The 22,941-nt window shown below is 41.0% G+C and overlaps 1 protein-coding gene across 2 annotated transcripts in view; it reads left to right on the top strand.

The window, feature by feature from the left end:
- GRIN2B (glutamate ionotropic receptor NMDA type subunit 2B) overlaps positions 1-22,941 on the top strand; it is a 442,738-nt gene that overhangs the window by 116,964 nt on the left and 302,833 nt on the right. The gene's annotated exons all lie outside the window — the stretch shown is intronic.

The following is a 22,941-nucleotide window of genomic DNA, read 5'->3' as shown; positions in this document are numbered from 1 at the left end:
TGCATGCTCAGCAATCTGTTAAAGATGAAAGTGAGGGAAAGGTGCTGGTATCTAGAAACTCCTATAGTTTCGAAAAGGTTTTCGTGTCCACTTGTTTGTAAATGGACTCACTGAAATGACTAAGGGATGTTGACGCTTGTAGCTCTGGGATACCTTTTCTTCAAATAGGTACATGAAAGGCATACTCTGTTATTCTTTGGCAATACATGTTCTCCCCCATACTGTTTTCAAGACTATAAAAAGAAAAATCCCTCAAGGCAGGTGATTTCTCTCCTTGAAGATACAAATGTCATAGGGAAATAATTCTTGCCAAGGTATTAACGCTCATCACACACATTGATCTGCACATCCAGATGGATTTTAATCCATGGAAGCTGTAGCAACACATTTTTCCCCATGCTTAGATTTGAAGGCAATTGGGTGCACATTAGAATCACCTGAAGAGCTTTCAACACTGCTGATGCCTGAGTCCCACCCCTCGGGATTCTGATTATCGGCCTGGGCTTTGGGAGTCTTAAAAGCTCCCCAGGTGATTCTAGTGTGCAGTTAAGATTGACAACCACTGCTTTAAATCTCCAACAAATCCTAGCCTCTCCTGCGTTAATGTTAGGTTAATTGTCATATGACTAATTGCCACTTGACACTGGGGCTTATTCCCTAACTGCAGAAAAAAGCGTTTTATTCTGCTTTGGGTTGTTTTGTTTTTACATACTATCAGTTATTCAGTTATTTTCCTTGCTTTACTGATTATTGTTCATTACTTAGATACAGCACTTAGTACATATGCACTGTCCTTTGCAGCCAGCCATTCACGTCTTAGAATAGTTAGTTTCACCACAAGTGCTACGTTTATCATTTTTCATCATTTTGGGTTTCTACTATTGTCATTGTCATACTTTTTATCACCACATTCAAACCTGCCTTTAGTTTTGTACTTAAAAGACATGCTTTCGGGTTAATAATGTTTGTAAACACCTTAAAACCTAGCACAGACACCACAAGCATGCTGCCTGGCTAGTTGAGAACCTCTGCAGTGGAGCAGCTGAGCCCAGACTAAAAGAACCTTGCATGACCGTTACCGCCACCTGTCGGCAGCAGGCAGAGATGACTAGCTTCTGCTTCAGAGCTTCCCTTCAGTCTAGGAAAGGTCAAGTTGAAAGTGTTAAGTGAAGACATTCCAGTATCATATGAGAAACATATTCTTCCATTTACGTGGGTGCAGGTACAGATGTTAGAAAATAGGCACTAGCACAAATAGCCCATGCTAAGGGAAGTGGGAAAAATAAGCAAAACGGAAAATGTAGACTGCTGTGGCAGAACCCGTTGAGTTGTACTTCAGGTAGATTTTTCTTTTTTTCAGACATGATTGTCCTTAGCAAATTATATTTTATTTTAACAGTGGCAATTTGAGAGCACAATTTTGCTTTGAAAGAATTCTGATATGGTTAAGAGCGAATTTTAAAATTACCATGAATAAGTACATATCTACTTTGAGAGCACAACAGGTAAAAATGATTTTTTTCTCATGTGGGCTATTGTGCAACCTATATTATTTCTCCCTGGTAGAAAAGGTTATGCCTAAACTAGCTGATTGCTTCTCTCTGGTACCGTTTACAAATCCACAACATCATTATACAAATATAAGGTAACATGCAGAGCATGCAGAGAGACTGAACTCTTTTTTTCACTGATGTATCTTAGGGGCTTTGAGAGTGTTCCCCATATGCTAGGTGCTTAGTGCTGTGTATGCACTATCTTATTTAATACTCTTAACCAGTTAGCGACCTAAGTGGTATTATTTAATCTTTATCTTACAGATGGGGAAACTGAGGCTCAAAGAGGTTAAATAACATATCCAAAATGCTACAGCTCTTAAGTGGAAGCCAGGATTTTAACATTGGTTGCTGGCTTCAAAGGCTGTTTACTCTCTTGCCTCTCAAGAAAATGACTGGTTAAGGTCTCATATATCTTACTACCCTTCACTTTCTCCCTTGTTAGATGGCATTGTGGGGGATGTCATCTGACTGAAAGTGATCTATTACATGATTTATAATCAGGCAATACTGGAGTCTAACTACAAGAGAACATAACAAGGGTATGAAATGGTAGAGCGCTTAAGTGTAGCACAGTTCCATAGAGGACCCACTGGCTACTGCCTTCCAGGAGTAAATAGGAGAACTGACACCAGTAAAGTGAATTCTTCCAGGTCACTGTAATGAGACCTCCTCTCATCACTTTCCCCTTACTCCTGCCTTCATTGCTACCACACCCAAATATTCCATCATGTCTTTCTCTCTGCCAAATAAGGAGGTAGGTGGGCAGTGACTTTTAGATGCTTTTCTAAAATAGCGTAAATATCTGACTTTTGACCTGGAAAGAATGGGTTCTAGAAGGTAAGCAGCAAGAAGGAAAAGAAGAAAGAAAAAGATCCAATAATGGAGATCCTGGAAAGTTGGAGGCTCAGCCCCAGGCGATCGATGCTGAATGGGTGGTGGCAGGAGCTACCTGGAGAGAGAGTGCCAGCAGCAAACTTCCCAGCAGCCATGCAGAGGAATGTCTGGGGGCTTAACGGATTTGCATAAAGGCAAATAAAAAGAGTCCCCAAATCTCAGAGAAAAAAGCCTTTGGGACAAGTTTCAAAGATAAAACACCTCAAAACTAAGGCCAGGTTTTTTTTTTTTTTAATAGAAGTTTATTTTTAAGTACCATGACCATATTTTACAAACATAGAATGGGGACACACAGTTGGACAACTATTAATCAACAACAGGGGAATAGGACAAAAAACATTTGAAAGTGGAACTGATGCAGGAAATCTAAGACATGTAGCTTGGCCACATTGAAGGCTCACAGTAATCGTCTGAAGGATGATCAATAAGCCTTCTATTTTGTTCTCCCCTTCTTGGAGACAGGTAATTGTCAGTCTGTTTTAACTTAAGTTTTTGTTGTTGGTTTATTTCCAATAAAACCCACTTAGTAAGTGCTCTTGTGGATGATTGCATTACAGGGATAAAGTTTGTATTCAAGAAGTTTTTGATGCTGGAAGGACAGCATTCTTCTGAAGACTTTTGACAACAGCACAGACACAGTTCTGCAGTTCAGCACCTGGTCAAATAGCATGTGCTCACTTTTTTGCATATGCTAATTAATCAGTAAGAACATTAATTAGCACTCTGCTTTCCCAAAGAGGAAATGAGCTTTATATTATGGTGGAAAGAAGCACGGGGGCTAGCTGAGTAGGGCTATTAAAAAATCAGAATTTAGAGTCGAAGCTGGATTCAGGCACCACTTCCTAAATGTTGGAATCAGGACAAGTCACCAATCCCTGACTTGCAACGTTGGTTTCCTTGCCTGTATAATGGGGATACTAATATGTTGATTACAGGGTTGTCCAGGATTAAATGAGGTGATACATGGCAAGTGCTTCACTAAAGTGTCCAGCGTAACATTCAGCAGGTGAAGCTGAAGGCTATGTGGAGCAGTTTGAAGGGAGTGAGAGTGTATCATAATGCAGGAAAAGAATGAGAATCGAAAAGCAGCATGGACAATTGTAGGAAAAACTCTAAATTGGAGACCACCCAAGAAGGGCATATGGTTGAAAGGTGAAAATCTGGGGGAAGGCTCTGAAGTGTGAGGTGGGAGTCTTGGTCTCACCCCACCAGGGAAGCTAAGGCTCACAAGTAGTATGGAAGCCTGCTGCAGCCACACAGGGTCCCTTAAAGAAAATCTCTAACCTGGAAAGAACTGCTAGGTGCTTGTAACAGAGACTGTTTTGAATAGTAATGGAGAATGTTTAAAAATGTATGAGGTGCTTTTTGGCAGTTCCCCACCTGAGTGTAAAGAGCCTATTTTATTTTGCCTTGTTATAATTGCTTTTATTCTCCCTGAGATCCTGGATTTAAGATGCCCATCTGAATCCAAATAATGAACTGAAGCTAGATGTATTTCCATTTATTTCTAGGAGGTTTTTCTACTGATTGTCTGAAATCTTCCCTGGGTTTTCAGATTTTAGCTTAGAAAGGTTAAGTAACTAATCCAGGATATCACAACACACTATTAGCAATGGGACTAGAATTCAAATCTCAGGAATACCTATTTTGAAACCTATGCTTTCTATTATACAATTCTGCATCATAAGACACTGAACTAAGAATTATTCATCCCTGAGTTTTTAGTCTCCATTCTAATGAGCTTTGAAAATGTGGGCAAACACATTACTTATACTACATGATACTCAGTTTATAGTTTATGAGATATAAATTTTGTGTTCTGCCCTATACACCTTACATTTTGAAGATAAAATGAAATAAAATATGTGGAAGATTTTAGAGCAGTACCGTGGCAAACAGACACTTTAGGTGAGGGAAATAAGGAGTAGTGATAGGGAATGACAGAGTCAATGAAAACTGTTTTGTCCTTGGCATTAGGACTAATGAAAATGGCTTGGGCAGAAGGTAGGAAGGAAAATAGAAAGGTAGAAGTTACAGTAGGAGCAGGCAAAAGGTTTCAAGATCCAACTTCTAATGCTCCAAGAATGGGGAAGAAAAAGGTATGCTGAGTAAAGGGTCAGGATCTGGAAATAGACGTGTTGATCAGGGTGTAGCATGGTAGCTAAAACGTGCATCACATTCTGGATCTTATTCTTCCTTAGATGACATGCAAAAATATTCTTACTGTGGAGTCTATTGCTATGATTCTTTTCTTTCTAAATTGCTTCTTTGGGGGCCAGGCACGGTGGCTCATGCCTGTAATCCCAGCACTTTGGAGGCGGAGGCAGGCAGATCACCCTAAGTAAGGAGTTCGAGACCATTCTGGCCAACATGGTGAAACCCCGTGTCTACTAAAAATACAAAAATTGGGCGTGGTGACGCACACCTGTAATCACAGCTACTTGGGAGGTTGACGTAGGAGAATTGCTTGAACCTGGGAGATGGAGGTTGCAGTGAGCCAAGATTGCACCACTGCACTCCAGCCTGAGTGACAGAGCGAGACTCTGTCTCAAAAATAAAATAAAATAAAATAAATAATAAATTGCTTCTTTGGGAATGGATGCTTTCGATAGCACTTTTCATTTTCTGTACTGAGAGCCACATTTTGGAATCTAATTGGGGATAGGAAGATGGCCCTACTGTTCTTTGGCTTCATCCTCTCGCCCTCTTCCCTTATCCTCTACCCCCACTTGCTTAATGACAGTGGGTTTGGAGAGAGTAGATGGGCTGGCAGTGGTGTGTGACACTGGGAGTAGACTATTGCCTTCCCTTGGCTCATATGGATTTGCATATCCAACATAATCTTGAAACCAAGATGGCTACATGTTACTCATGCCTTACCCTACGCTTCTTCACTAATTTCTGGTGTCTGTTAGATTGTTACCTTGCTTTTAGTTGTCTGTGATATAATATTCCTCGGGACAGAATACTTTGGGAGAAAACTGTAATGTTATGGCATTTCTTGGATGAAGGGTATTAAGACATAGAGGTAGGAAAAGTGAGAGGAAAAAAACTAACATAATATGTCAGTTTTGAACCAGGCATGATGTTAATGAGCATTTTAATTCTTATGCAATCCCATGAGGGAAGTAGTAGTATTTCTTCTTTCTTGATGGGGAAACTAAATCAGAGAGCGTTTATGTATGTTGGCCAAAGTCACACATCTACAAAAATAGTGGGACTGAAATCTGAATTCAGACGTGCTTGACTTTAAGGCTTTTTCCCAGTGCATACGATGAGGGAGTAAGAAAAAAAAGCCAGGATAAAATTACCTGGAGTTCAGTTTCTTCTCTCCAATTTTCCCTACTTGAACTATATTTTGGGGAAAGATGGGTAGGCAGTGCTCTCTAAGGCACTGGAAACTTTGTAGTGATGTAGCTCTGTCTGTCTGGCTCTTTCCACCTGCTTCTGTGAAATGTGTTTCTTGTTGGCCAGCACATCCTGTCTTTAAAAATTGGAGCTAGGATTTTCTTTAGGTGCAGTGTTAATGCTTGTAACAATTGAAGCCCAGAAATTGCTTCAACATTCATAGAAATACAGGCACTTGGTGCTGGAAAGTAACACACCAGCCATCACTTGTCATACATTTTCCAGGGACGTGATGGTGTCTAAAAGAAGGTACCAGCACAAGGAGAGAATGCAGACTTTGGAGTCAATGGGCTTGAGCTCTATTCATTCTCAGCCATGTGACCTTAGCTGGACTCTTCAGATTCTCTGAGCCTCAAAATCTCCTTCTGTAAAGTGGAAACAAAAATAACACCCAGCTCAAAAAGGGTAGCAAGCCTTATGACGCAATGTACCCAGTGCATGGTAGACAGTTGGTGCTTAGTATATGCCATCTTGCATTCTCAAAAACCAGACTTGTCCTAAATCATTTGAGGAAAATGGATTCTAATTTTTCCTATTAACAGAAATAGAAGATTTGGGGATGTTAACCTGCTTCCATTTAGACATGGTGGATAAACAACAGCTCAGTAGGTTCCACTTCTTTGGTGATGCAATTACTGATATTGACTTGATCAGAACTTATCAGGATTTTCAAAGCAGAAACATAAAGTGATTTCAACAAACTGATACACATAGGATATAAGCATTAAAGACAAGTCAAGATCATTTTCTGAAAACATAGCGGAATAAAATAGTGTTTGAATCAGAGTCACTCATAGATTTGGAAGTGTTAATATGTTAAAAAAAAGTGAATTATTACATGAAGAAAATAGTAGTGGTACTAGGTGAGAAGTAGTAAAATGTTATAGATACAAGAAAACATAAATTTACTAAATATTGCCAGCCAATTTTTACATCACATTGATATTGCTGAAAAAAACTCCCTGAATTATGAGTTCTATACAAAGAGTATATTTTTAGTCCCCTTTCTGAGACTTCTGTGATTCTTTTTGTCTTACTGTTGGATCTACATTTTATTCAAAATTGTATTTTGATTCTGTAGTTTAAAGGTCTAGCATGCAGGAGAGTAACATTAAAGGTGGTTAAACATTAAAGGTGGTTATTTTTATTCTACCTTCCTGAGTACAATAAAGGTTTATTGCTATAATTCTATTTTACACGGACAAAGAAGATCTAATTATTGTAAGTTATTTTGAGGTTATGATGAGAAAGACTGACACTGATCATTTATTTTTTGTCAAACTCTGAGCTAGTCACTTTATATGAGCTAGTCATCTTATATATTTTATCTCATTTAATGTTTTCATTGAATTTAGAAAGCACATATTTTATCTTTATTTTAGAGACAAGGAAACTATAGATCAGAGAGGTTAACTATGTTGCCCAATACTTTTAGGTAGTGATTTGCTCACTGTAGCTTAAACAAATGAGTCTGTGGGTGTCTCAGAACAAAGAGTCTAGAGACAGAGGCTGCTGGGGGTGGTTCACTGGCTCAGTGATGTCAGTGCTGACATCTGGGGTTCGCCTGGCATTTTGTCATGGTTGGAAGGTGGCTGCTCCAGCGTTAGTCATCCATCATGCTCATACTTAACGAAGGAAGAAGAATTGGGTTGGTATTGGATTAGAAAAAGTCTTCCCCACATCCTTGATTTCATGAGCCCAAACAATGTCACATGGGCAACCCTGTGGACGTTGCAAGTCTCTCTGGTGGAGGTGACAAGGGGGGAAAGGAGTGGGAATGGCTTTGGGGCTAGTCAACAGACAGTGTAGTCAACAGACAGTGTAGTACACTGTGTCTCAAAGGAAGTGACATCCTGGGAATTCAACCAATGCCTGTATGAATCAAAGCCCAAACATCGTGCATTTCCCTTGTCTCACGCCAAACCTCTTTTGTGTCTTTAGTCTAGTCTTCTCCAGAACTTAACTTTCAACTTATTCCTCTCTACTGGTATCTTCCCTTTTAGGGATGCTTAGAAGATGTTTGGGAATGTATGAGGGTGATTTTTGGATGCCATAATAACTGGTGTGTGTGAGTGTGTGTGTGTGTGTGTGTGTGTGTGTGTGTGTGTATGCACACGTGCGCCACAGGCACTGAGAACTTAGAGAACCGGCATGTTAAGTGGCCTGTAATATATGTGTTAGTGTCCCACTGTCAAGAATAGTCTTACCCAAAATATCAATTATCACTGTGGCCCATAAATGTGCTCAAATCACTCTCATCTTATTAAACAAACATGAAAGCTTTCCTTGATGCTCATTCTCCCTCCCTGTCTCCTTCTTTTCACAGTTCAGCTCCTTAAAGGGTAGTCTGAAATTGCCTTTTGCACTTCCTCATCTCTCACTTCTCCAAGGTGCCAAATCCAATGGACTTTTCAAGTTGTTCTTGACCTTCTGCAGCAGTGAATACTGTTGACCCTTTTAGTGCTAGTCACAAAAATTACGATGACAAGAGTAATTAGATTTATCACAGATTTGGTGACAGCGGCAATGAGAATGTATAGAATTTAGAACATGGGTGGGTCATATAGGTGGAAATGTCTAGTAAGCACTTGGATTTGGGCCTGGAGGTAGAGTGAATGATTTGGGCTGGACATGTAGCTATAAGCCTCATTTGCGGGGACGGGATAGCTGAAACCATGAGAGTGGATGAGATGGCTCAGAGTGAACAGTGGAAAGAGGAGAGAAGTGGGTCAAGGGCAGAACCCTGGGTGTACCACCATTTGAGGGATGGCCAGGGGAGGTGCAAGGTGCAGATGATAAAGGATCTAAGACAAAATTATCAGAGAGATAAGAAAAGAACAAGAAGAGCAAAGAAGGAGAAACATTATAGAAACCAAGAGTTCTAAAAAGGGAGTTATTTCTCAGTCTGGAAATCAACTTAGAGCCCTCCCTTCCCCTCCAACGGTAACGGGACCTTGATAGTTCCACCTTTGTAGGTAGCTCCAATTTGTCCCCTCAACTCCATACACGCTGCAGTGACCCAAGGGCTAGCACTCATTCTCTCTTGTCTGTGCTGCCACATGGAAGCTTACCTATGATTCTTTAGAAACTCAGATCTATTATTACTTTTTTGCTTAAAACCGCCCTGGCTTCCTTCAGCTTAGAATGAAGCGTCCTCTTTAATCTGGTCCCAGGCCACCTCTCCAGGATTTCTCTTAACCTCCCTGCCCTTGAGCAGCAGTGTCAAGCCACACTAAATTATTTACAGCTCCCCGAATGGTTCTGCCTGTTTTACATCTCTGTGCTTTTGTCTTTGCCACCTCCTCTTCTTAGAACGTCCTCTTCCTTGCCCACCCCTTGTCCACTTTATAGGAGAATTCATGGCGTTTCTTCTGTGCACACTTTCCCGACTCCCACCTTCACAGAATTTGCCATTTCTTTTCTTGTGCGTCACCTGTGCCCTCTTCATGCTTTTATTATAACCTGTCTTGTTAACACATCTGTCTCTCTTGCTGTAGAGTAGGCTCATTGTGGACCAGGGCTATGCTTTAGTAATTTCGTCTTCCTAGCACATAGTGTCAGGTGCGTAGTGACAGCTAACTTTGATTAAACAATTAACACTCATTAAACTGTGCACTCTATACACACTGCACTGGGTAGCATGGTGATCCTTCAAAAGATAGGTCCTTGTCTTAACCCTTGGAACCATAAATGTGACCTTATTTGGATAAAGGGTTTTTGCAGATGTAATTAACTTAAAGATGTCATGATGAGATCATCTTGAATTATTTGGGTGGGCCCTAAATTCAATGACAAATGTCCTTATAAGAGACAGAAGAGGAGAAGACACAGACACAGAGGAGAAGCCCATATAAAGAGAGATAGAGGTGGTAGTTGTTGAGCTACAAGCTAGGAAAGCCGCCAGAAACTGGAAGAGGCAAGGAAGGAATCTCCCCTAGAGCCTTAGAGTGTGAGACTCCTGACACCTTGATTTTAGGTTTCTGGCCTTCAGAACTGTGAGAGAATACATTTCTGTTGTTTTAAGCCCCCGAGTCTTCTGCAGCCTTAGGAAATGAATACACACACCACAGTTAAGTGAGGGAGTTCTGGAATCTCACTGCCTTGCTGTTTCCTGGTTCTATCACCACTTACTGTGTGACCTTTAGAAAATTCCTTCACTTCTCTGAGCCTTAGTTTCCTCATCTATAAAATAGTGATACAAATAGACCTTTTGCTCTCTCACTCTCTCTCTGTCTCTCTTTTCTCTCTCTTGTCTCTTTTCTTTCTTTCAACAGGGTCTCACTCTGTCACCCAGTCTGTAGTGCAGTGGCATGATCTCGGCTCACTGAAGTCTTTGCCTCCGAGGTTCAAGTGATTCTGCTGCCTCAGCCTCCTGAGTAGCTGGGATTACAGGCATGCACCACCAAGCCAGGCATTTTTTTTTTTTTTTTTTTTTTTTTTTTTAGTAGAGATGGGGTTTCACCATGTTGGCCAGGCAGGTCTCAAACTGTTGACCTCAGGTGGTCCACGCACCTTGGCCTTCCAAAGTGCTGGGATTATAGGTGTGAGCCACTGTGCCTGGCCTAGACCCTATTTCTTGAGGTTATTAAGTAAGGTTGTTCGAAGTACCTAGAAAAGGCCTTGAAAATTGTAGGAATCAGCAAGTATGGGTCTATGAGAGTTATTTGGTAAGTCTCCACTGAATAAATGAATGAAGTAAACAGAAACACAAACCATCAACAGTATGATCTTGAACTCACCTAGCTCTGTGGTCATTAGACATGCAGTTTGGGTGTTCTCTCCAAAGGTGATGCTCTTTCTAGTTCACTCCAGGCCTGGGACAATGCTGAAACGGTTAAGTGTCAGTGTTCCCTTTAGCTGTTCCACTACTGAGGCCCTTGGTGGGACTGGCAAGGTGAAGTTTGTCTTTTAGCACTAGTGTTTCCCTTTCTGCATGCCTCTCTCCTTGTTTTGTTTTTGCTTTTTGCTTCTTGTTTTGTTTTGTTTTGAGATGGAGTCTCACCCTGTCACCCAGCCTGGAGTGCAATGGCACTATCTCGGCTCACTGCAACTTCTGCCTCCTGGGTTTGAAAGATTCTCCTGCCTCAGCCTCCCTCATAGCTGGGATTACAGGCACCCACCACCACACCGAGTTATTTTTTGTATTTTTAATAGAGACGGGGTTTCACCATGTTGGCCAGGCTGGTCTCGAACTCCTGACCTCGTGATCCGCTCACCTTGGCCTTCTAAAGTGCTGGGATTACAGGCATAAGCCACTGCTTCCGGCATGCTTCTTGTTTCATGTGCGTGTACATGTGTGTGTTTAAGTGTGGTGCTGATATTTTTCTACTTTCCAGGGCCCAAGTGGTACATCTCATCTAGGGCTGTACTCCTCACCCAAGGTCCTCATGCCCTCAGATATTTTTTCTTCTCTACCATCAGTTCAAAACTCCTGTTTCTTTTCCCTTTATTTCTTTTCATTTCATACGTAGTCCATATCACAACTGTAAGTAATGGTAGTAGTTTTTTTAGTTCTCTGTCCTGCTAGACTACAGACTTTGCAAGGGCAAGGACTAGGTCTTTATCATTTTTGTATCACCAGAACCTAACATATAGCTTGGCACAGAGTAAGCCCTTAATACATATTTATTAAATGTATGGATGAATTAATTATTTCGGGGCAGCAAATGTCAGTTGCAATTAAGAGAAAAGTATTTTAAACCCAAATGAAAATGGCTGATAGGTTAATCTCTGTGGTTACTGGCAGATACATTCCTATGTCTCTCTGGGCTGCTAGCTCTATCACCTTTTCCTTCCTCACAGATATAAGGGCCAGATACCAGCAATCAGCAACCTGGCACTTCCAGCTGGAGTTATCACATTTGTGTCCACTTTATTTTTAGCAGACAGACATGGCAAAAGGCCTGCTTCAGGTTAGGGGTGCCATCTGAGGTAGCAGAGCAAGACTTTTATCATGAAAATATTTAAGTGCCAGTGATAGCCCTGACTTTATTAGCGCTCTTTCAAAAGAGTGAGCAGAAAGAAATAAACAGTTTTAAACATTTTGGAAAATAAACGTATGCAATTCATATTATATGCTAATTGTCAAGGTATCACCCAACTATATTTAATCAATGTAATTAACTTTTCAAAGGTAGTAACTTCCTCTCCAAACAACATACTTTCTCAGTTATTTATTCACAAAATATCTTTTATCTACTGGGTATTAGGAACTATTTGAGGTCCTGGAGATGTGATCAGTGAGAGAGACATGTCCTCATGGAGCATTGACTGACAGTAAACAGACACATCAATTAAACAGTATTATTTTGGATAGTGGTGAATGCTTTAATGAAAATAGCAGAAAGAGGTATTGTGAGCTATTTTAGTTAGGGTTGTCAGGGAAGGCTGCAGAGGAGGTAGCCCTTGAGATTTTCATGGTGAGAAGGATCAAGACGCCTGAAGATCTGAGGGGCAGCATTTTGGCAGAGAGAACAGCAGGTGTGAAGGCCTTCAAGTGGGAAAGTGTTTTGGTTGCTGTTGTTTCTTGATGAGTAATAGGAGGGTCAGTATAGCTGAGGCTGAGGAAGTGCTCCGGAGTTGGCTGATACAGGGCCTGAGGTATTGGCAGGGTGCTGTTTTTTTATTCATTCTGGGTGTAAGAATGGGGCCATGTTACCTGATATAGTGTCTTTTCAGATGGCGGCAGTATAGTATCGTGGATGGAGCATATGCCGTGGAGCCATTTTGAGTTCTGGTTCCACCTTTCAGAGCCCGGTGACCTCTTGCCATGTGTGATTTCTGTGATCTGCTTTTTTTTTTTTCGTTTTTTTTTTTCTCATCTCTCTGTTGTGGTTAATACTCTTCCACCTCAAAGAACTGTTATGAAGATTAAATGAAATAACCTTTTAAGTCACTCATTACTCTGCCAGGTACACACCTGGTTTTGAATAAATGGCTTCTGTTATCTACTAGTATTGAAAGACAAATTCCTCTTAAAAGAAAAGGCATCCTTTTCTTTTGATAGGTGTATTATGCAGGTTTTGTTTTGTTTTGTTATTTTTACAAAATTTGTTTACAGGCTTGCAAACAGTTGAGCAAAGCAATGGAGGAAGTTAGATACATTATAATTGGCTTTCCTCTAACTAAATGGCTGCTTCTCCTTTTGAGTTCTTGGAGTTTCCATGCACTAGTGTCCCTTGACTCCTCCTGGATTTGTCTACCTAGTTGCAGCTGAATATCATTTCCTCCCTTCCCAAAGTGGGGTGGTGGCACTGAGAAGAGTATCACAGGGAATGCTGCATCTGGGGTGAGCTTCTGAGGTATGGGTTGAGAGTGGAAGGTAGCACAATGGTGCAGCCAGCCAGGGTAGCCTGTCTTGAACTGAGGATTCCTGGCATACCCCCAAGTCCTCATGGCCTGCCACCACGTGTCTTGGATGCCTTCTGTTGCCTTGGGAACATGTAATCCACAGTAGTAGGGAGCAAGCAGCCTTTAACCTTTCAGCATCATGTTGCTAGGGCAACAGGCTTCCCAGGAAGCCAGGCTGCACTGTGGTTTCTGCATGCTGCTTCCACCCACCCACCCTCCTCCTCTGCCTACTCTTATTTCTGCTGTCTTCCATCTGCATCGCTCCACTTCTTTTGCCTTCATAGATCTACTGTCTGCATACTCCTTCCATCTCCTTCCAACCTCTTTGCCTTTTATTCTTACCATTCCTGTATTCTCATTGCTTATATCAAAGCAAATATTGTAAATTCTCAAAAATAAAACAGTTTGACATAATCAGCTGAGAGGATGGTGAGAACGAAGGAGTTAAAAAATAGCAAGAAAGAGAGAAAGGAGCTTGGTAGAATTTATAGTTTATTTTAGTGTATGGTAGTGGTTGACTTTGAAATCAACAGGGGAGATTTTATTTTATTATTGTTATTTTAATAGAGATACTCTGGCCTCATACCCAAGGATTTCGATTTAATAGGTTTGGAGCAAAGCCCTACTAATTACTGTTTTTATAAACTTCCCAGTTTGAGAACCGCTGGTGAGTAGAACATGTCATGTTGTTTAGGTTATAAAGTCTGTGACAGGTCAGGCTCTATTTGTTGAGATTTCTCATCATGGTTTCCAGTGCAATGTCATTGAGTGAATGCTTAATAAAGATTAAGAAGGAGAAAGACGAGTTGGAGAAAAATGAAAAGAAGCTAATGGAGATGAGGAAAGGAAATGAAAACAGAAGGGAGGAAATACCATGAAAATGACAAAGAAAGTCCGTGGAATTAGAGACGATGAAATCCACCATCAGATGTCAGTTCAACAACTCTCTTGTCTCTGATATTCAGTGGGAGTGCAGGTTGTTAAGGGTCTTAACCTAGAATTGATTAACATACTCTTTTGGGTATGTTTTGAATCCTGGATTTGCCCTGGTTGGGAGGAGAGTGGGGTGGGCCAAATTTGGAGTTTCAGAAGAGGTCAGCTTCATTTTATTACCCCTTTAGAAAAACGAAATGCCTACTGCATTTCTGGTGCCACTCTTTATACGAAATGGTGCTTTGCCTGCACTGAGCCAATTTAACCTTCAAAGGAGACCTAGGATTTAGGTAGTAGTACTATTCTCCTTCTTTTACAGAGGAAGAAAGAGAATCAGAAAGGAAAGCAACTGGCCCGCACTATTAATGGCAGTGTGGAAACTAGAACACTTATCTAAATGACAGTGAAGTCCATGGATTTCACCAGTATGCTTCACTTTATTTTGAACACTTTTATTTATTCAGCCCTCCTGGGACATCAAGCATTTAGCCTTGGAGTAATAGGATATCCCAGCTATTGCAACAGGGGCTAACTGGAGCCTGGCAAAGTTGACTTCCTCCCTTTCCCAGTTGACCTTGATTAAGACCTAAATATTCAGAATAAGGGAATAGCCAAGGGAGAGACAAGAGTGGGATGAAAGACAAGAAGTAGAAAGGGAAAGAGAATTAGAGAAGAAAGGATGTAGGGTGGGCAAAACTGTCAGGTCCACCCCCAGTCTGATGGGGCCTGGGAGCTGCAGCTGCATGGGAATTCCAATTCTCTCCAAACTCTAGACTGTGGTCAAGAGTGAACCTGAGACCTTCAAGCCCAGAACACTTTCAACTGGATGCCCCAGGATTTGATCCTGGATCAGCTGAAACTCTTCAATAACCCTGGAGATTGGGGGAATTCTTTTCTGTACCATGGTGTGTATGAGGAGAAAATAAAATTGAGTGCACATCAGTCTAAGGTCTAGGATTCCATCTCAGTAGATGAGAAGTTGACAAGGAAGAGAGTATCCTTTCCTCACTATCCTGGATGGCGATAGGTCATAGAACAATCTTTTCCTTCTTACTTCTTGAATTCTTAGAGAATCAGCTGTAATTGCTGTTACCACAGACCAAAATCTTTACCAATCAGTGTCGGTGTTGTCCAAAGGCTGTTTCCATTGTCCCCCTCAGCACCCTCCCATAGTTCCTCCCATTGCTGGTCCTTCAGCATCTATTGTCCCTATTATTTTCCCAGGATAATCAGAGGCTTGCTTATCTGCAAGAGGGGTATTCAGGTGTTTGGAAGATATCTGTGTGAGCATGATGGGACAGATATCTAGGTGGGCTCAGGCAATGCATGAGAGAAGTAAATTTATCACACAGTGTGCAAGCCCTTTCTAGAGAAAGAGAGCCCCTTGGTTTCCACCCCTCATGGCTGGGACAACACAGAGCACACGAAGTGTGCTCAGTATGTATTTGTCGGTAATGATAGATTCTTTGAAATCAGATGGGAACAGGCCATATGCTCTTGGAAAACGGCCTACATTACAAGGTGGGATGGATGAGTGAGATGTGTTTTTGCAAGTTCTTTCCATCTCTAACATCTGTGATCCTGTGAATAATTCTTTTCCCCTAGGCCCCAGCTGGCTGCTTGCCTGGGGTCTCTGCCAGAACCTTTCCCCCACCGCCCCTCTGAATGGAGATCATAGAGAGTCTTCTGTTCTGGATGGATGGCTCTAGAAGCCAGAGTTGATACTGAAAACAGGAAATAAGGTCTGAAGCCTGGAGTCAGAGCCCAGGAAGAGAGGAATTGGGGCAGGAAGTGTGAGTGCAACAATTCCCAGAACCAAGCAGGAGAGAAGTAGGGGAACTGATGGCTCAGACCAACATTACCTGAAGTTGTCCAACGGCTGTGACAGCTGTAGGTCCAGTTACACTCATATAGGCCATGGAAGCTTTGCTCTGGCCAAATACAGGGACTGGCTGAGTAGCAGGACTCAAGACTGGGCTGCTCTGCAGGGTAGAAAGAGAGCAGCGGCCAGAGTCCCAGTTCTTGTCCTGCTTGCCTGCCTGCCTGCCATGTCATTTTTTCCAGACATCTAACCAGCACATCTGTATCAGAAGAGGCTGATACAGACGTGAATGCCCTGGTCTCTCGTCACTGTTGTTCTCCAAGAACAAATTGGTGACTAATTTTATTGAGGAAAGTACTATTTGGGGTCATGGAACTTCACCCATTTGGCCCTGCAGTTTCTGTGCCCGAGGAGAAGTCTCACTGGTCAATGAAAGGGAAGACTTGGTAACCCAGCAAGTAGTTACTGGTGTCATTTCAGTTCTTCCAGAAGGGAAACCAGTTCAGTGGTTGTTATGAAAACTACTCAGCAAAGCAGAGAGGGGGATAAGGACACCGTTCAGCTTTCTAGATGCTCTGGGAGAAGAGCACTTTCTCTCACGTTGGTGTATTCCACTCTTGTGCTCTGTTGGGTTCCAGAAAGAGGCTAACTAGTCATTGTAGTGGGGGCTTCTGAAGCTGTTAAGAGTTGGAAGTATCTGGAGCTGGCTTTTTGTCTGTGGGAGGAAGCATTAGGGCTTGAAAAGGGTTTTTTTGTGTGCTTCTGGAACTTCCAAGTAGCAATCATGGCCACTTTGTCATCTTGATCTTGATGGTCAGTTCAGGGAAAAGTTATGCAATTGGAAAATAATCTACTTTTAACCATTTTTTCCTTCCTTTTCCATGTTCTTTTCTGTCATTTGACAGCTCCTACCTCTAATTCTCCAGTGCCTTTTTTCTGCCCTTTGCCTGCCCAGAGGACTCTCTTCCTGCTTCCCTCTGCTCCTGGCACTGCTGGGTTTCTCCAGGAAGTACTGTTCGATTCAGTCCTGGGTCTGTCCTCCACGTGGCCCCAGAATTTCCTCCTTTCAGTTTATAACACTAAGTCCTTGCCAGGGTCCAAATACACAAGAACAACTAATGGGTTTCCCTCCCTAGGGGCATTTGTATTCTAACTTAGTGGAAGAAGTTTGTAATAGTGGAATTTCAGATACCCCATTGGACCATAAGGAAAATATGTATTTTAAACAGAAGGTACTTTCCTGACGGCCACAGATTCCACCATTTGTGGGGATCCTCTCCGATCCTAGCATGAGGGGTGGCTCTGCTGGGATACCTTGCTGCAAACAGAAACCCTGAAGGGGAGCTGCTTGAGGAGGGTGTCAGTTGTCCTCAGCTGAGCAGGGAACAGTCCATACCTGCTCTGGAGCCTGGAGAGAATTTTGTCTATGAAGGCAGAAGGACTTCAGGACTTGCTCTGGGAAGTAGAAGAGAATCAGGCAGAGGAGGGAAGTCCACATAAATTGGTGAACTCCGACGATTTCTGGACCGTTTTAACCATCCACACTACAGAGAGGGCTTAACCCTACTTTCTGCACTAAGAACCCTCAGCTGCCTTTCCCTGCCCTCATGGACTCATCTCAGCCTGCCTGTGCATGCATCCTTCTTTGTTTCTTCCCCTCTTGGCTTCTCTGATTGTTCCTTCTCTCTGTCCTCCTTTCTCTCCTTGCTCTGCTCCCTGCTCTCCATCATTGCATCTCTGGTTCGTGTCTCTCTGCCCTTCTCCCACCTTTTCTTCCCCCGCATCTCCTGTGACCCACTGTTCCACACGGCTTCTACCTTATGTGGTACACGCAGCCATCATCGTGCTTCATCCTGTCAGTGCCGAGGCCCCTCTGTGGCCTACCTTTGGACCTGGCATAGTTAAAAGTTCCCAGGTGGTCTGCTCTTGACTTTTGGAGCTATCAAACATTAGCTTTATTGTCTGTGGCCAGTTGGTTCAGTTGGTTAGAACTTAGCATGTAATGAGGCCACCCAAGGACATAATGCCCTATCTCTGTGGGACCTTGTAGTGCTCTTCCATCCCATGGCAGAGATGCCCTCCAGCAGCCACCTTCTCCATCCATATGCTTGGTCATAGTGGGGGTCTGGGTGAGGAGCTGTAGCTAATTTATTGATAAGGGATATCAGGAATAATAATATAAATTTTTTAGATTAAACATTTTGTTGTGAGATCATCATAGATTCACATTTTGTAATTTTAAAAATTGAAAAAGAGTTTGAGCTCAATATAATAGATAGAATTCAGGCCCAGACAGACCTGGACTGATTCTGGCTCTCCCTTATTAGTTCTATGTTCTTAGCCTGCTTAACTCTTCTCTGCCTCAGTTTCCTTAGCTTTGCAATAAGGAAAATAATAGCAACCGCAACACGTGTTTGGCCTCTTTTAACCTTCCTCTGCCTGCACTCCTTTCTCTTTCTCTCTCGCTCCTGGGTCTATTTTGTTATACTGCTTTCTTTCTTAATTGTTTTTTATTTTTACCAATGTTCCTAGGAATCCTCCCCTCCTTTCTCCCAATTTTGTGCTTCTCTTTCCATTTTCCCGACTCTTAACCATTTCCTTATTTTCACTCTCCAACTTTCTCATTTATCATCGCCTCATTGAATTTTTACTGCCTTCACAAATATGTTTCCTCATTCATTCCTCCCTGTCATTCACTGTTTCTGGGCCCTTCGTGGCTTCCGGGGGGATGTGCAATTCTTAATTATTTATAAGCATGGGAGAATAATTACAGAAATGATTTAATTGCTTTTTCACATAGATCCTACAGCATTGACTGAGCTAAATGGTGGTGGAGTCGAATATCAGCAGGCAGTCTCAATACAAGAAAAAGATTGGTTTGGGCGGATTTGAGGTAGAGATGCAGCAATAAAGTCTATAGAAGTCTCAACCTCATTTGTCAAAGCAACTGGGAAAAATATGCAATTATTCACAACTAGGATTATATAAAATGGAAGGTATATGTCACCGATATTTGAAATAGAGGGAAAGAGAGTAGGGCTAATATTTTTAAAAATAATTTAAGTCTTATGGGCAATGTAGGGGATGGTACGCTGCTACTCGCTTTTTAGGGCTTTATTCTTCTTTGGAGTACTCCATAGGGTTGAATGGAAATACTCATTGCATGGTGTAGATGTTAGAGTGGAAAGAGCCTAAACTAAACTACCAAATCAAGAGGTCTGGTTCTCATCTTTGCTTTATAATCCATATAGCTGTTTGACTCTGGGCAAGTCCCTTAATCTTTCTTTGTTCTTCATCTGAAAATAGAGGGGTTGGGATTTACAATCTATTCAAGAAGTTTCTGGTATGATGTCCATGAGAAGAGAATGTTGAGTGAAGGAAAGGTGAGTGAATAAATAGGTGGAAAGCCACCAAAAATGCACAGGGTTCAGGGTGAGTAGATTAAAAGTAAACAAAGGAAATGAGCAGTGGTGGCAAAATCTGAAAATGTGTGATCAAATTATGAGTTTTTAAACTGCATCCTTGCTGACAGATTTTAAGATTTGGCACATAAAAGGTTGCAAAGAGAATGTTGAAGCTCTTTACGTGCAGTAGGGAAAGGAAAGGGAATTCCTAATAAGGCACACTCTATTTTCATCCCCACTCCACTCTATTCCGCACCCCTCCACAAAAATCCAGATGAACATGTTATCTTACTACATGGTATCAGAGACCATCAAGGTTGGAAGGGATCTTAGAGACTAGTCTCATACCCTTATTTTACAATAGAGGACACTGAGGCCAAGAAAGATTAAGTGACTTGCCTGAGGCCACATCTCAATTCTCTCCTGGAGCTGGCCTACTTTTCCAGATTACCAGATCAGTTCTAGTAGAACTTTAAAGTCAACAAAATACCAGTCCTGTCTAATAGTTCATAATCTACAGATAATATGATGTAATGAATTGCTATCTCTTCTCTCTCCTGATTAGAGGTAAGGACAAGGGCAAATTGAAATTAGGACTAGGGTAGGGAGGGAGGATATGATATTTTAATGTGGTTTGAGATAATTGATTGAAAGTATATTAATAAAATATATTGATATTGATAAAAGTTAATATTAATGGCATTTGGGGCTGTATATAGTAGAAAGCCTATATATTAGAGATTATATGAACTTCTGATAATTGTAGGCAGACAGATGGAAAGAAAATTTGGATAATCTAAATTCTATTTGGGTGAGACTCTTCAATGATCAAAGAAAGCTCCAGAAACTGGTGTGTCCCAACTACTCACAGGCCATAGATAGTTTTTTTATTTCTTCCAAATGTGGCACCCTGAGGTCAGCCCTTTCACTCCTCATCTTGAAGCATTCTTCTAATGAGTTACTTAGGAAAGAAGTGCTCAAGTATGCAGAGAAATTCGTGTACAGCAGAAATTCATACTGGAAAAGCAGGGAGTCTTCCAGAAAGAAAGGAAAGGAAAATTGGAAGAGAGAACAGGAAGGAACACTACGGTACATGTGGCTGGAGGTAGGAGATAAAGATAACAAAATATTACATTTCATGATGTTATACAGTTTTCAAAGTAAATTTATATACTTTACCTTAATTTGATACTCATAACAATTGTGCAGTATGGGAAACTGCATCTCAAATTCTGTCTCTGAAAAGTGAAGATAGCTATTGTCACTATCCCCATCATCACCATAAGTCTCTGAAAAGTTAAATGATATGTCAAAGACGGAGAAATATTAAGTGGCAAGGCTAGGACTAGAATGTAGGTCTTCTGGCCCCTAAGTTAATGGCTGCAAGAGAAGAGAACCATGTAAGCTACACTGAAGAGTGCTGAATGGCTATGAGTGATGAGTGGTGCCATGTCAGCACAGGGGAGTCAAATGGAATGCAGAGGATTTGGCCACGGAATTCTTTGTAGACCTTGGCTGATGGTTTTCTGTTAAATGAATAGCTTTGATGGGACTACAGAGGATGAAGAAGTTACTTAAAGGGAAGAAAAAGAAGCTATGGGTATGTTAACAGTGCATGCTTAAGGGCCTAGACATTGATTGGAAAGGTTGGGCAGCTATCTAGAATGAGGAATTCATAGGCCCATACAGAGGAATAGACCCATACAGAGGAATTTTAAAATAAGGAGAAGGATTAAACCTCAGTTTAGTGAACAAAAGGCAAAACCATTCAAGCCAAACATGACCAAGTTAAGTCTACAGCCTCTCACCTTATCTGTCCCCTCCTGGGGAAGAAAAAGAGCCACTATTAAAGCTTTTTACCAGAGTACTCTTAAATCTGTTCTGAATAAAGCTCTAAATGGGCTGGGATGGTTTCCCTTCATTAACACTTCATTAAGCTTTGTCAGATATAAGCCTCCTAGCCAGATCCTGGCAAGGGACTCTCACTGAGGTGATAATGAGGAGAAAAGGTTTTGGCCTACTCCAGAGCTATTGAATGTAGGCTAAAATATATTTTGATAACATTGGTATTAAAATGAGTATTAAACATCACTTTACCCTGGGTGGTGTAAATAGAATACATAGGCACAAACAGAAAGAGACAAGCATGCCAAGCCAATATAACATGACACATTTCGAAGAGATTTGGTGATTGGCTGGAAACAAATTGTTAAAATCTAAGTCGTGTTGGACTTCACAAATGATGGGATCTTGATAGATTTGCAACATGTTCCTAATACTTTTAAAAATGCCTCTTTCAAAAGCAGACATAATAATCGTACATGACTCTTAGAATGTTGGTGCTTCTAGCCCTAAATTGTCTTCTGACTGTTTAATATTTATCAACTACCAGGTGTTCTTAGAATTAAATTGTGCTCATCTTCTAGTAGCTTACCTACGCTCGTAAAAGTGCTGTCACACTGATTTAATATCCTGTGAAAGCCTGAAGGTGCAGACATTTTAAGAAAAAAGGTATATTTAATCTTTACTTTGAAGAAGCTTCTGATTTGGCCTCATGGAAAAATTATGAAATTTTGTGAAAATGTTATAAAAATACAAAAATTATAAAAATATTAACACAGAATCAAATGGGAATGACCCCTAGGGGTACTTGATGCGGACACAGTTGTCTGGAAGATCACACTCATAGTAATCAGCATTCAGATGTCAACCAAAATTTGGAAAGTGAGTATTTGTGTGTCTGTGTGAGTGTGGGTGTGTGGTGTGTATGGGGATTCAGGAGAACATAAGAAAAGCCAAAATGGTGTTTTTGAGGTGATTTTCCTGGGCCCAGTGTTGATATTATTGTTTTTAAAAAGCAGTGTTTTTTTCCCCCCCCCAATGTAGCAAGCCTACACATTCTGCACATGTATCCTGGAACTTAAAATAAAATATAAATAAATAAATAAATAATAAATAATTTTAAAAAGTAAAAAATAAAAACAAAACACTGCAAAAAATTAAAAAGCAGTGTTTTGAAAACAATAAGATTTTCTAAAAAAAAAAAGAAAAAAGAAAAACCAATCTCCACAACATTCCAATGAGCAACTAATCAGAAAAGGAGTTGGAAAAGGAAGACTATTATGTATGGAGCCCTTGCTATGTGTAAGAGCTTTATATGAATTATCTCATTATAATTCTCCTAATTAATTTTGCCATCACTTCACTAGACCCCATTTTCACCCTATTTCCATAATGAACTGTAGAAGTTAGCCTACTTTTCAGGTTTATTTTTATGCAAGAAGTCAACATTTTGATAATTTCATCAAATTATCTAATGATTAGCTTTTTGGAAAGTGGTCTAGGATTAGTTTTACTCATTCAGAACATCCTTTATGTGTTAGATGTGGTACAAATCACTGAGGGTATGGTGAAGCTGGAGAAGTAGATGAACATGCATAGTGTTTTAATCAATAGTGGTATGCAGAATGCATCACTAAAGGAGAAAATGGCACAGAAATTAGATGAGGAAGATTGAATTTGAGCAACCAAGATCTGGGGGACGATCATGAAAAGTTTGCGGCAGTGAGCTACA

The sequence above is a fragment of the Gorilla gorilla genome, chromosome 10 (genome assembly GCF_029281585.2).
Source record: "Gorilla gorilla gorilla isolate KB3781 chromosome 10, NHGRI_mGorGor1-v2.1_pri, whole genome shotgun sequence".
NCBI lineage: Eukaryota > Metazoa > Chordata > Mammalia > Primates > Hominidae > Gorilla > Gorilla gorilla.
Note: the sequence above shows the minus strand (reverse complement) of the source record. Positions and strands in the feature narration are given on the sequence as shown.